The sequence below is a fragment of the Cebus imitator genome, unplaced genomic scaffold, assembly GCF_001604975.1.
Source record: "Cebus imitator isolate Cc_AM_T3 unplaced genomic scaffold, Cebus_imitator-1.0 Scaffold102, whole genome shotgun sequence".
NCBI classification, from domain to species: Eukaryota; Metazoa; Chordata; class Mammalia; order Primates; family Cebidae; genus Cebus; species Cebus imitator.
In genome coordinates, this window is record NW_016107417.1 from 1,322,169 (window position 1) to 1,332,519 (window position 10,351).

Below are 10,351 nucleotides of genomic sequence, written 5' to 3' on the forward strand. Positions count from 1 at the left end.
TTTTTTTTTTGAGATGGAGTCTCGCTCTGTCACCAGGCTGGAGTACAGTGGTGCAATCTTTGCTTACTGCAACCTTTGACTCCCTGATTCAAGTGACTCTCTTGCTTAGCCTCCCAAGTAGCTGTGACTACAGGCACCCACCACCTCGCCCAGCTAATTTTTGTATTTTTAGTAGAGATGGGGTTTTACCATATTGGCCAGGATGGTCTTGATCTCCTGACATCGTCATCTACCTACCTTGGCCTCCCAAAGTGCTAGGATAACAGGTGTGAGCCACCGAGCCCGGCCATATATTACCTCCTTTACACTGACCCTCAAAACATTCAATGAAAAGTCCTGATTCTATTTCATAAGTATTTTTCAATCATACAATCAATCATAGACTCTCAAGCATAGAATCAATCTCCTCTCTAACTCTGTCAGCACTCAACCATACCAAATCATATCTTATCTGAACCATTATAGTAGCCTCCTAATTAATCTCCCCAAATCTACTCTTGCCCACTCTCTGACCCTTTCTCTACATTGCCCACTGATATTAGTCCAAATGCATTACTACTCTGCTGAATTTCTGCCTTCCCAACAGCTTCAGGATAACACTCTATTCAATCTGACCTGTCTACCTTGTCAAGATTTTAACTCTCATCCACTCATGTCTCTTCAGTTACAATGGCCTTTTGGTGTTTTGTTTAGTTGGCTGGCAGGTTTCTCAAACATGTCAAATTCTTGCCAACCTTAACAGTTTCTGCAGGTGCTAATCACTCTGCATCTTTGCCTGGTTACCTCCTAGTCACTCTTCAGGTCTCAACTTCAAAGCCTTTCTCAGGAAAGTGTTCTCTAATGTTTCTACCCACTGAAGTCTGGATTAGCTCACTCTATCATATACACTCATTGCAGCCTGTGTTTACCTTTGCAGCCCTCTGTGTAACTATAATTAACATTACTAGTATTTGTTTAATGTCTGACTTTTCCACCAGATCAGAAGCTCCATGACAGAAGGACCATACCTGCTTTATTAATTACTGTAACCCAGAGCCCTACATGGTATCTGAACATGGTTAAATGCTTAGTATTATTTTCTCTTTCCTACTTTGGGGCTTTGCATTGCCTGTTCCCTATACTTAAGAGTTCTTTCTGCCCAGATCTGGTCCCGACCCCTTGAACATCAAAAGATTGGCTATTCATCACTCACATCTCAGTACAAAATGCCATCTTCTCAAGAAGCCTTTCACTGATGACTTAATTCTCCAACCTACAAGTATATCATCATCCTCGTAATTTCTTCAAAGCAATCAGCATTATCTGAAACCACAGCATTTGGAAGACCCAAACAAAATGCTTAGTACAACATAAGCACTCAACAAACATTTGTTTAAGTGAATGAATCTCCTGAATGAGAAAAGATGACTTAGGAAACACCCTAAATCCATCAGCAAAACACTTACAAGCTGTGTCCCAACAAAGTTGATGAAGAGGCAGTATAACTTAGTATGCTCTGGAACCACCAGGCTGTTTACTTTGAATTCTGGCTCTGTCTCTTAACTGGATAACCTGAGACAAGTTATTTAACTGTACTTTGCATCTGTTTCCAAAACTGTAAATTGGGAATCAAAGAATCCATTTCAAAGGGTTCTTGAGAATTAAATTAGTGAGTATATGGAAAACGCCAGTACCAAGCACACAGTATACATTCATCAATGTGTGCTATTATCCATGAGACTGGGCTTTTGTCTTCCTAGTTTCAAATACGCAGTGTGACTTTTCCTTTACCTTATCCCCCAAAAAACATTTCTGGTCTGGTGAAAAAGTCAGATATTAAACAAATACTTACACTAGTAATGTTAATTGTAGTTATACGAAGGCACAAAGGTAAACACAGAATGCAATGAAAGTATATGAAAAGGTAAGCTATCTAGAATCCAGACTTCAGTAGTGAGTAGAAACATCAGTGCATAGTTCTACAGGGTGTGCACTGTAGAACTCCGGGGGCATCTTTATTCACATAGATTAAGATATGCAAATGGAAGCTTTTGGGATTATGCATCATATAATACAGTCCATAAATTCTAGCAACCTCAACCCAACAACGGTGATGATCAAAAGACTAAGATGACAAAAAGACACAAGAGACATAGGAGTACTTTAGAAACTATAAAACTACTATAAAATGATGACTACATTTATGAATATACATTATCTTGAGGTCACTATCAGACATGAGTCAGTTAGCCAGAGTACTGCCTTGACACACAAAAAAGTTCCTAACATCTGTAATCCAGAATCTAAAGACATGAATTAAGGCTGAGGGCCACAACCAGCTCACGAGGTAGTTTTTCAGAGTGATCATAGAGTCTTCAGCTACAGGGCAATTAATAATAATTTAACATTTGCTCACAACAGCACCACAACTTTTCTCTCATTTCCCTATCCTTTAAAGAGAGCATCAAACCAGGCGTGGTGGCTCATGACTATACTATCAGCACCTGGGGAAGCCAATGCGGGTGGATCACGAGGTCAGGAGTTCAAGACCAAACTGGCCAACATGGTGAAACTCCATCTCTACTAAAAATATAAAAAATTACCCGGGTGTGGTGACGAACGCCTGTAGTCCCAGCTACTCGGAGGCTGAGGCAGGAGAACTGCTTGAACCTGGGAGGTAGAGGCTGCAGTGAGCCGAGATCATGCCACTGCACTCCAGCCTGGGCAACATAGTGAGACTCCATCTCAAAAAAAAAAAAGAGAGAATATCAAAAGGAAATCTGCTGTAACTTAATGACTGATGTCTAGACAGTAAATGCTTATGTTACTGAAATAAGTTGATCTTTGTATAAGTTAAAAGGAGTAAAGAAAATGTGCAACTGGGTTGAGAGTTGTCATGACCATGAAGTTAGTTTTGCGAAAATTCAACAAAAAAAAAGGGCTTCATGCTTACTTTTGCAAAGCATGATGTGGGAAACACAATCTGAGACTACTTTACAGATGTTTTATGTTAGATTTAAAATTCCAGGCTGTGGTGGCTCACACCTGCTATCCCAACACTTTGGGAGGCCAAAGCAGGTGCATCATTTGAGGCCAGAAGTTCAAGACCAGCCTGGACAACATGGTGAAACTCTGTCTCTACTAAAAATACAAAAATAGCCGGGCATGGCAGTGTGTGACTACAATCCCAGCTACTCGGGAGGCAGAGGCACAAGAATCGCTTGAACCCAGGAAGTGAAAGCTGCAGTGAGCCAAGATCAGGCAAAAGAACTGCTTGAACCCAAGAGGCGGAAGCTCATTTAAAACACACACACACACACACACACACACACACACACACACACACTCTCTCTCTCTCTCTCTCTCTCTCTCTCTCTCTCTCGGAAGCTGGGTGCAGTGGCTCACACCTGTAAACCCAGCACTTTGGGAGGCCGAGGTGGGCAGATGCCTGTGGTCAGAAGTTCAAGACCAGCCTGGCCAACACGGCAACACCCCGTCTCCATTAAAAATACAAAAATGCTGGGCGCGGTAGCTCACGCCTGTAATCCCAGCACTTTGGGAGGCCAAGGCGGGTGGATCACGAGGTCAAGAGATCGAGACCATCCTGGTCAACATGGTGAAACCCCGTCTCTACTAAAAACTACAAAAAATTAGCTGGGCATGGTGGCGCGTGCCTGTAATCCCAGCTACTCAGGAGGCTGAGGCAGGAGAATTGCCTGAACCCAGGAGGCGGAGGTTGCGGTGAGCCGAGATCACGCCACTGAACTCCAGCCTGGGTAACAAGAGCGAAACTCCGTCTCCGCCCCCCCAAAAAAAATAAATAAAATAAAAATAAAATAAAAATACAAAAATTAGCCGGGCATGGTGGCAGGCACCTGTAATCCAAGCTACTCAGAAGGTTGAGACAGGAGAATCATTCGAACCCAGGAGGCAGAGGTTGCAGTGAGCAGACATCAAGCCATTGCACTCCAGCCTGGGCAACAGAGTGAGACTCTGTCTCAAAAAAAATAATAAAAATAGGCCAGGCACGGTGGCTCACACCTGTAATCCCAGCACGTTGGGAGCCCAAGGCGGGTGGATCACGAGGTCAGGAGGTCAAGACCAACCTGGCCAATAGGGTGAAAGCCCCGTCTCTACTAAAAATACAAAAATTGGCTGGACATGGTGGCACACACCTGTAGTCCCAGCTACTCGGTAGACCAAGGCAGAAGAATTGCTTGAACCCAGGAGGTAGAGGTTGCAGAGGTCTGAGATCACCTACTGCACTCCAGCCTTGGCAACAGAGAGAGACACTGTCTCAAAAAAATAAATAAATAAAATAAAATAAAAATAGGCCAGGCACGGTGGCTCACACCTGTAATCCCAGCACTTTGGGAGGCTGAGGCAGGTGAATTACTTGAGGTCAGGAGTTTGAGGCCAGCCTGACCAATATAGTGAAACACCATCTCTACTAAAAAAAAAAATACAAAATTAGTCAGGCGTGGTGGCGCATGCCTGTGATCCCAGCCACTTGGGAGGCTGAGGCAGGAGAATTGCTTGAACCCAGGAGGCAGAGATTGCAGTGAGCCAAGATTACACCATTGCACTCTACCCTAGGCAACAAGAGTAAAACTCCATCTCAAAAAGAAATAAAAATAAAAGCACAGTTGGTAATAGACTTGATACCAAAATTCAAGGCTCAACATCCCCAATTAAGCACCCTTTTCTATTATAATATGCTGCTATCCATCCATCACCAAGTTTAGTCAGTCCTTCACTGACAATGTGTCTTGCTTTTATCTTTTCCTTTCCATTTCTACTCTACAGCAATGGTTCTCAAACTTTTGCATGCATCATGCATCAAAATCACCTGCCTTGTTAAAACACAGATTGCTGGGCCCCAACTCCAGAGTTTCTAGTTCAGTAACTCTGGGGGGGGGGTGGGGAGCCAAAAATTTGCATTCTAACATGTTCCCAGACACCCAGTTAATGCTGATGCTGCTAATTAAAGAGTCACACTTCGAAAACCACTGTCTTAAGAGTTTAGGGTTCCTGTCTCCTCAAAAGATAAGCTATCTGAATATCCTTCTAGACCAGCCCCTGACCTGAAACTGGAGATTTAATCCCAAAATGCCACTTTGGCCAAATCACTGTTCTATTAAAAACAAACCAGCTGGGCACAGTGGCTCAGGCTGTAATTCCAGCACTTTGGGAGGCTGAGATGGGCAGATCACTTGAGGTCAGGAGTTGCAGACCAGCCTGGCCAATAATAGTGAGACCCCATCTCTACTAAAAACACAAAAAATTAGCTGGGCGTGATGACGTGTGCCTGTAATACCAGCTACTCAGGAGGCCGAGGCAGGAATCGCTTGAACCTGGGAAGTGTAGGTTGCATGAGCCAAGATCACGCCATTGCACTGCAGCCTGGACATGAGAGTCCATATCCAAAAAAAAAAAAAAAAAGACAAATCAAAACTTAATGGCTATGTCCATATTTGGCTTTCAAAGTTGTTTAAAATTTCTACCCAACATTATCAGCAGTAACCCTCAAGTTCTGCTCATCTATTCGAGAGCTACAGAATAGGCCTTATAGAAGTAGTATAAAGCTTATGCTGTCTTTACCAGCTGAAAGGCCACCCTCTTCCCTCCTCCTCTCTACCTACCTGAAGGAGGCCTTCACCAATGTATTTGCCAAAAACATTCGTTTGGTCACTATTTGCTGCCTTTTATCTTTAGCGTTTAACTTTTTACCAAGTACTCACAGACAGAGAAAAACCCCAAGAACCTAAAATTTAAAACAGAAAACAAGGATATGAGTGACACACATAAATAAAAGCCTTGACATACACACTAACTGCACAATACTGCTGTTTTAACAGATCAAGTGCAATAAGTTCAAAGTTCATGAAAAGAATGTGCCATCTTTTTTGAAACATGTTCAAACACTGGCTATCAAATATTTACAGTTATTTCATTCAGGATGTTAAGCAGACAGATGTTAGGAAGAAAATGTTAAAGAAGGCCAGGTGCGGTGGCTCATGCCTGTAATCCCAGCACTTTGGGAGGCCAAGGCAGGAGGTAAGGAGTTCCAGACTAGCCTGGCCAATATGGTGAAACCCCATCTCTACTAAAATTACAAAAATTGGCCAAGCATGATGGCGCACACCTGTAATCCCAGCTACTCAGGAGGCTGAGGTTGGAGAATCACTTGAACCCAGAAGGTGGAGGCTGCAGTAAGCCTAGATTGCACCATTGCACTCAAACCTGGGTGACAACAGTGAAACTCCATCTCAAAAAAAAAAGAAAAAGAAAACATTAAGTAGCATCAAAAAAAGAGAAAATATTCAGTCTACACACAGTGCAGTAGAGTGGTTATTATTATTTTTATTTTTTTGAGGTGGAATTTCCCTCTTGTCACCCAGGCTGGAGTTTGATGGCGCGATCTCAGCTCGCTGCAACTTGCATTTTCTGGGTTTAGGCGATTCTCCTGCCTCAACGTCCCAAGTAGCTAGGATGACAGGCATGCACCACCATGCCCAGCTAATTTTGTATTTTTAGTAGAGATGCAGTTTTGCCATGTTGGCCAGGCTAGTCTCAAACTCCTGACCTCAGGTGATCCGTCCACCTTGGCCTCCCAAAGTGCTGGGATTACAGGCGTGAGCCACTGTACCCAGTCTGTTTTCTGTATAAAGTACACAAGAGACACTGGATGGTGTAAGAGAAGAAACTTGGAGTTTGGAGTCAGGGTACCTGAGTGCAAGGTCTGGTTTCACCTCTTACCAATTCTGTGATCTTGGGCAAGTCATGGCCCCTCCCTGAGCCTCTCTCTCCATAGTTTAAAAAGAAATTAAGGTTTAAAACTATACCATCTACCCTGGCTGGGCATGGTGGCTCATGTCTGTAATCCCAGCACTTTGGGAGGCCAAGGTGGGCAGATCACCTGAGGTCAGGAGTTCAAGATCAGCCCAACCAACATGGAGAAACTCCGTCTCTATTAAAAAATAAAATAAGGCCAGGCGCGGTGGCTCACGCCTGTAATCCTAGCACTTTGGGAGGCCAAGGCGGGCAGATCACAAAGTAAAGAGATAGAGACCATCCTGGCCAATATGGTGAAAGCCCGTCTCTACTAAAAATACAAAAATTAGCTGGGCGTGGTGGCACACACCTGTAGTCCCAGCTACTCAGGAGGCTGAGACAAGAGAATTGCTTGAACCTGGGAGGCGAAAGTTGCCGTGAGCCAAGATGACACCACTGCACTGCAGCCTGGCGTCTGGCGACGGAACAAGACTCTGTCTCAAAAATAAAGTAAAATAAAATAAAATAAAATAAAGTAATAAAAATAAAAACTATACCATCTACCTTACAGGGTTGTTTTAAGAATTAAATAAGGTAATATATATGAAATAACCTAGCCTACTACTTGGCACATAATAAATGTTTACTGAATTTTAACTCTTGTTGATGGAAAAGTGCAATGCAAAAATAAAGTACTATTCCAAAAATGAGATAAACAGAGAAAATTAATGAAACATATTTAAGAGTGTTCATTTCCCCCAAAAATAGAAAGATATAAAGAATGTATATCTACATGATATACATAACATATCAATCTCTTGACTTAATAACCAAAGCCAAGACCTGAGAATAACACAAACGTCGTTACTTGCAGCTTCACAGCTTTGAGGCTGTCTAAAGGTTACCAAAACCTAGACACAGTTTAGGACAAGATTAGAACAGGAGAGCTTAAGGCCAGGCCCGGTGGCTCACACCTGCAATCCGAGCACTTTGGGAGGCCAAAGCAGGCGGATGGCGAGGTCAGAGGTTTGAGACCAGCCTGGCCAACATGGCTCCATCTCAAAAAAAAAAATCAGACTAAACTTTTTCTTTCTTTTTTTTTTTTTTTTTTTTAGACAGAGTTTTTTTCTTTTTTTTTTTTTTTTTTTTTTTTGAGACAGAGTTTCGCTCTTGTTACCCAGGCTGGAGTGCAATGGCTCGATCTCGGCTCACCGCAACCTCCGCCTCCTGGGTTCAGGCAATTCTCCTGCCTCAGCCTCCTGAGTAGCTGGGATTACAGGCACGTGCCACCATGCCCAGCTAATTTTTTATAGTTTTAGTAGAGACGGGGTTTCACCATGTTGACCAGGATGGCCTCGATCTCTTGACCTCGCGATCCACCCGCCTCGGCCTCCCAAAGTGCTGGGATTACAGGCTTGAGCCACCGCGCCCAGCCCTTTTTTTTGTTTTTTTAAGAGGTGGGGTTTCACGGTGTTACCAAAATGGTCTCAATCTCCTGACCTCGTGATCCATCCGCCTCAGCCTCCCAAAGTGCTGGAATTACAGGCGTTAGCCACTGCGCCCAGCCCAGACTAAACTTTTATTAATTTTATTTATTTATTGAGATGGAGTCTCACTCTGTCACCCAGGCTGGAGTGCAGTGGCACAATCTCAACTCACAGCAACCTCCGCCTCACAGGTTCAAGCGATTCTCCTGCCTCAGCCTCCCGAGTAGCTGGGATTACAGGTATGTGCCACCACACCCAGCTAATTTTTGTATTGTTAGTAGAAACGGGGTTTTTCCATGTTGGTCGGGCTAGTCTTACACTCCTGATGTCAAGCAATCCACCCACCTTGGCCTCCCAAAGTGCTGGGATTACAAGCGTGAGCCACCGCACCCAGCCAGACTAAACTTTTAAAGTCAACTAGACACTTTATTACTTGTTGTAATGGTCCAAATACCAAATACCATAAATGTGGTATTCTGATATATGTGCTACACATATGTTTTTACTTGTTATAGCTTAGATCTTCTGGTTCTAACTATACTGCAAGATCTAATATCCAAAGATCCCCCTCATCCCTGCATGCCAAAGTGTCCTCTATTCTAATTTATTAATTTTTCTAGGGACAGGGTCTTGCTCTGTAGCTCAAGCTGGAGTGCACTGGCACAGTCATAGCTCATGACAACCTTAAACCCCTGGGCTCCAGTGATACTTCGCCTCAACCTCCTGAGTAGCTGGGACCACAGGTGGGAGCCACTGCAACCAGACCCTCCTCCATTCTAGTGGCTTACTTCTAGCATTCAAGAAAATTGGTAGCAAAGAAGAGCATATATCAGGGCTTTCAACAATATCAACAAATACTTACTCAGCACTTGCTATGTGTTAGGCCCTATTTGAAGCATCTAGCACACTGTATAAACAAAAACAAAGTACCAATTCTAAAGGAACTTATACTCTAGTGGAAACCTATACACAAAAGTACAGTAGTGATTAGTGCTCAGCAAAATAAAACAACAGAAAATGGTAGGGCTTAAATATAATCCTCATTCGGCCGGGTGCGGTGGCTCACGCCTGTAATCCCAACACTTTGGGAGGTCAAGGCGGGCAGTTCATGAGGTCAGGAGATCAAGACCATCCTGGCTAGCATGGTGAAATCCCATTTCTACTAAAAACACAAAAACTCCACACTGCTACATGTGTACCTATGCAACAATCTTGCATGTTCTTTACATGTACCCCAAAACCTAAAATGCAATAAAAAAAATAAAAACACAAAAACTTAAGCTGGGTGCGGTGGCAGGCACCTGTAATCCCAGCTACTCGGGAGGCTGAGGCAGGAGAATCACTTGAACTCAGGAGACGGAGATTACAGTGAGCCAAGATTGTGCCACTGCACTACAGCCTGGGCGACAGACAGAGTCCGTCTCAAAAAAAAAAAAAAAAAAATTAGCTCCTTCATTATCTGCATTTTTGAATCACTCAAAAATGGATAATAAGTTTTTCCTACATCATTAGGAGGGAGGCTGCAACAATGAGAATAGTGTGTTCTCTACCAACACAGGCTCAATACTAAATCTCATAAAATAATTAGAAATAAACTAATTCAACAATGTAGACCACCTACACTTTTTTCTAATTGTTAACATTATACTTTCATACTAGAAAAAAAAAAGTCTTAAAATAAATATGCTATTTTGCCTAGTATATTCCCAGTCAGAAAGACCTCAGAGTGATAATGGCACCGGGCACAGCAGCTCACACTTATAATCCCAGCACCTGGGGAGGCTGGAGAGGCCTCCAGGCAGGAGAGAGGATCACTTAAGCCCAGGAGTTCGAGACCAGCCTGGGCAACACAGTGAAAACCCATCTCTACATCTCTATAAAGAATTTTAGACCGGGCACGGTGGCTCAAGCCTGTAATCCCAGCACTTTGAGAGGCCGAGGCGGGTGGATCACGAGGTCAAGAGATCGAGACCATCCTGGTCAACATGGTGAAACCCCAACTCTACTAAAAATACAAAACATTAGCTAGGCATGGTGGTGCGTGCCTGTAATCCCAGCTACTCGGGAGGCTGAGGCAGGAGAATTGCCTGAACCCAGGAGGCGGAGGTTGC

General features: G+C 43.5%; 1 protein-coding gene across 3 annotated transcripts in view; it reads right to left on the bottom strand.

Annotated features, from left to right (window-relative positions):
• The window catches only part of KDM2A (lysine demethylase 2A), a 138,870-nt gene that overhangs the window by 118,898 nt on the left and 9,621 nt on the right, over nucleotides 1–10,351 (bottom strand). The window contains exon 2 of one of the 3 annotated variants that reach the window (XM_037741555.1): nucleotides 5,622–5,743. The exons of the other annotated variants lie outside the window; for them this stretch is intronic. The gene's annotated coding sequence lies outside the window, so the exon portion shown is untranslated. The remainder of the gene's footprint in view (nucleotides 1–5,621; nucleotides 5,744–10,351) is intronic. 3 annotated transcript variants of the gene reach the window in all.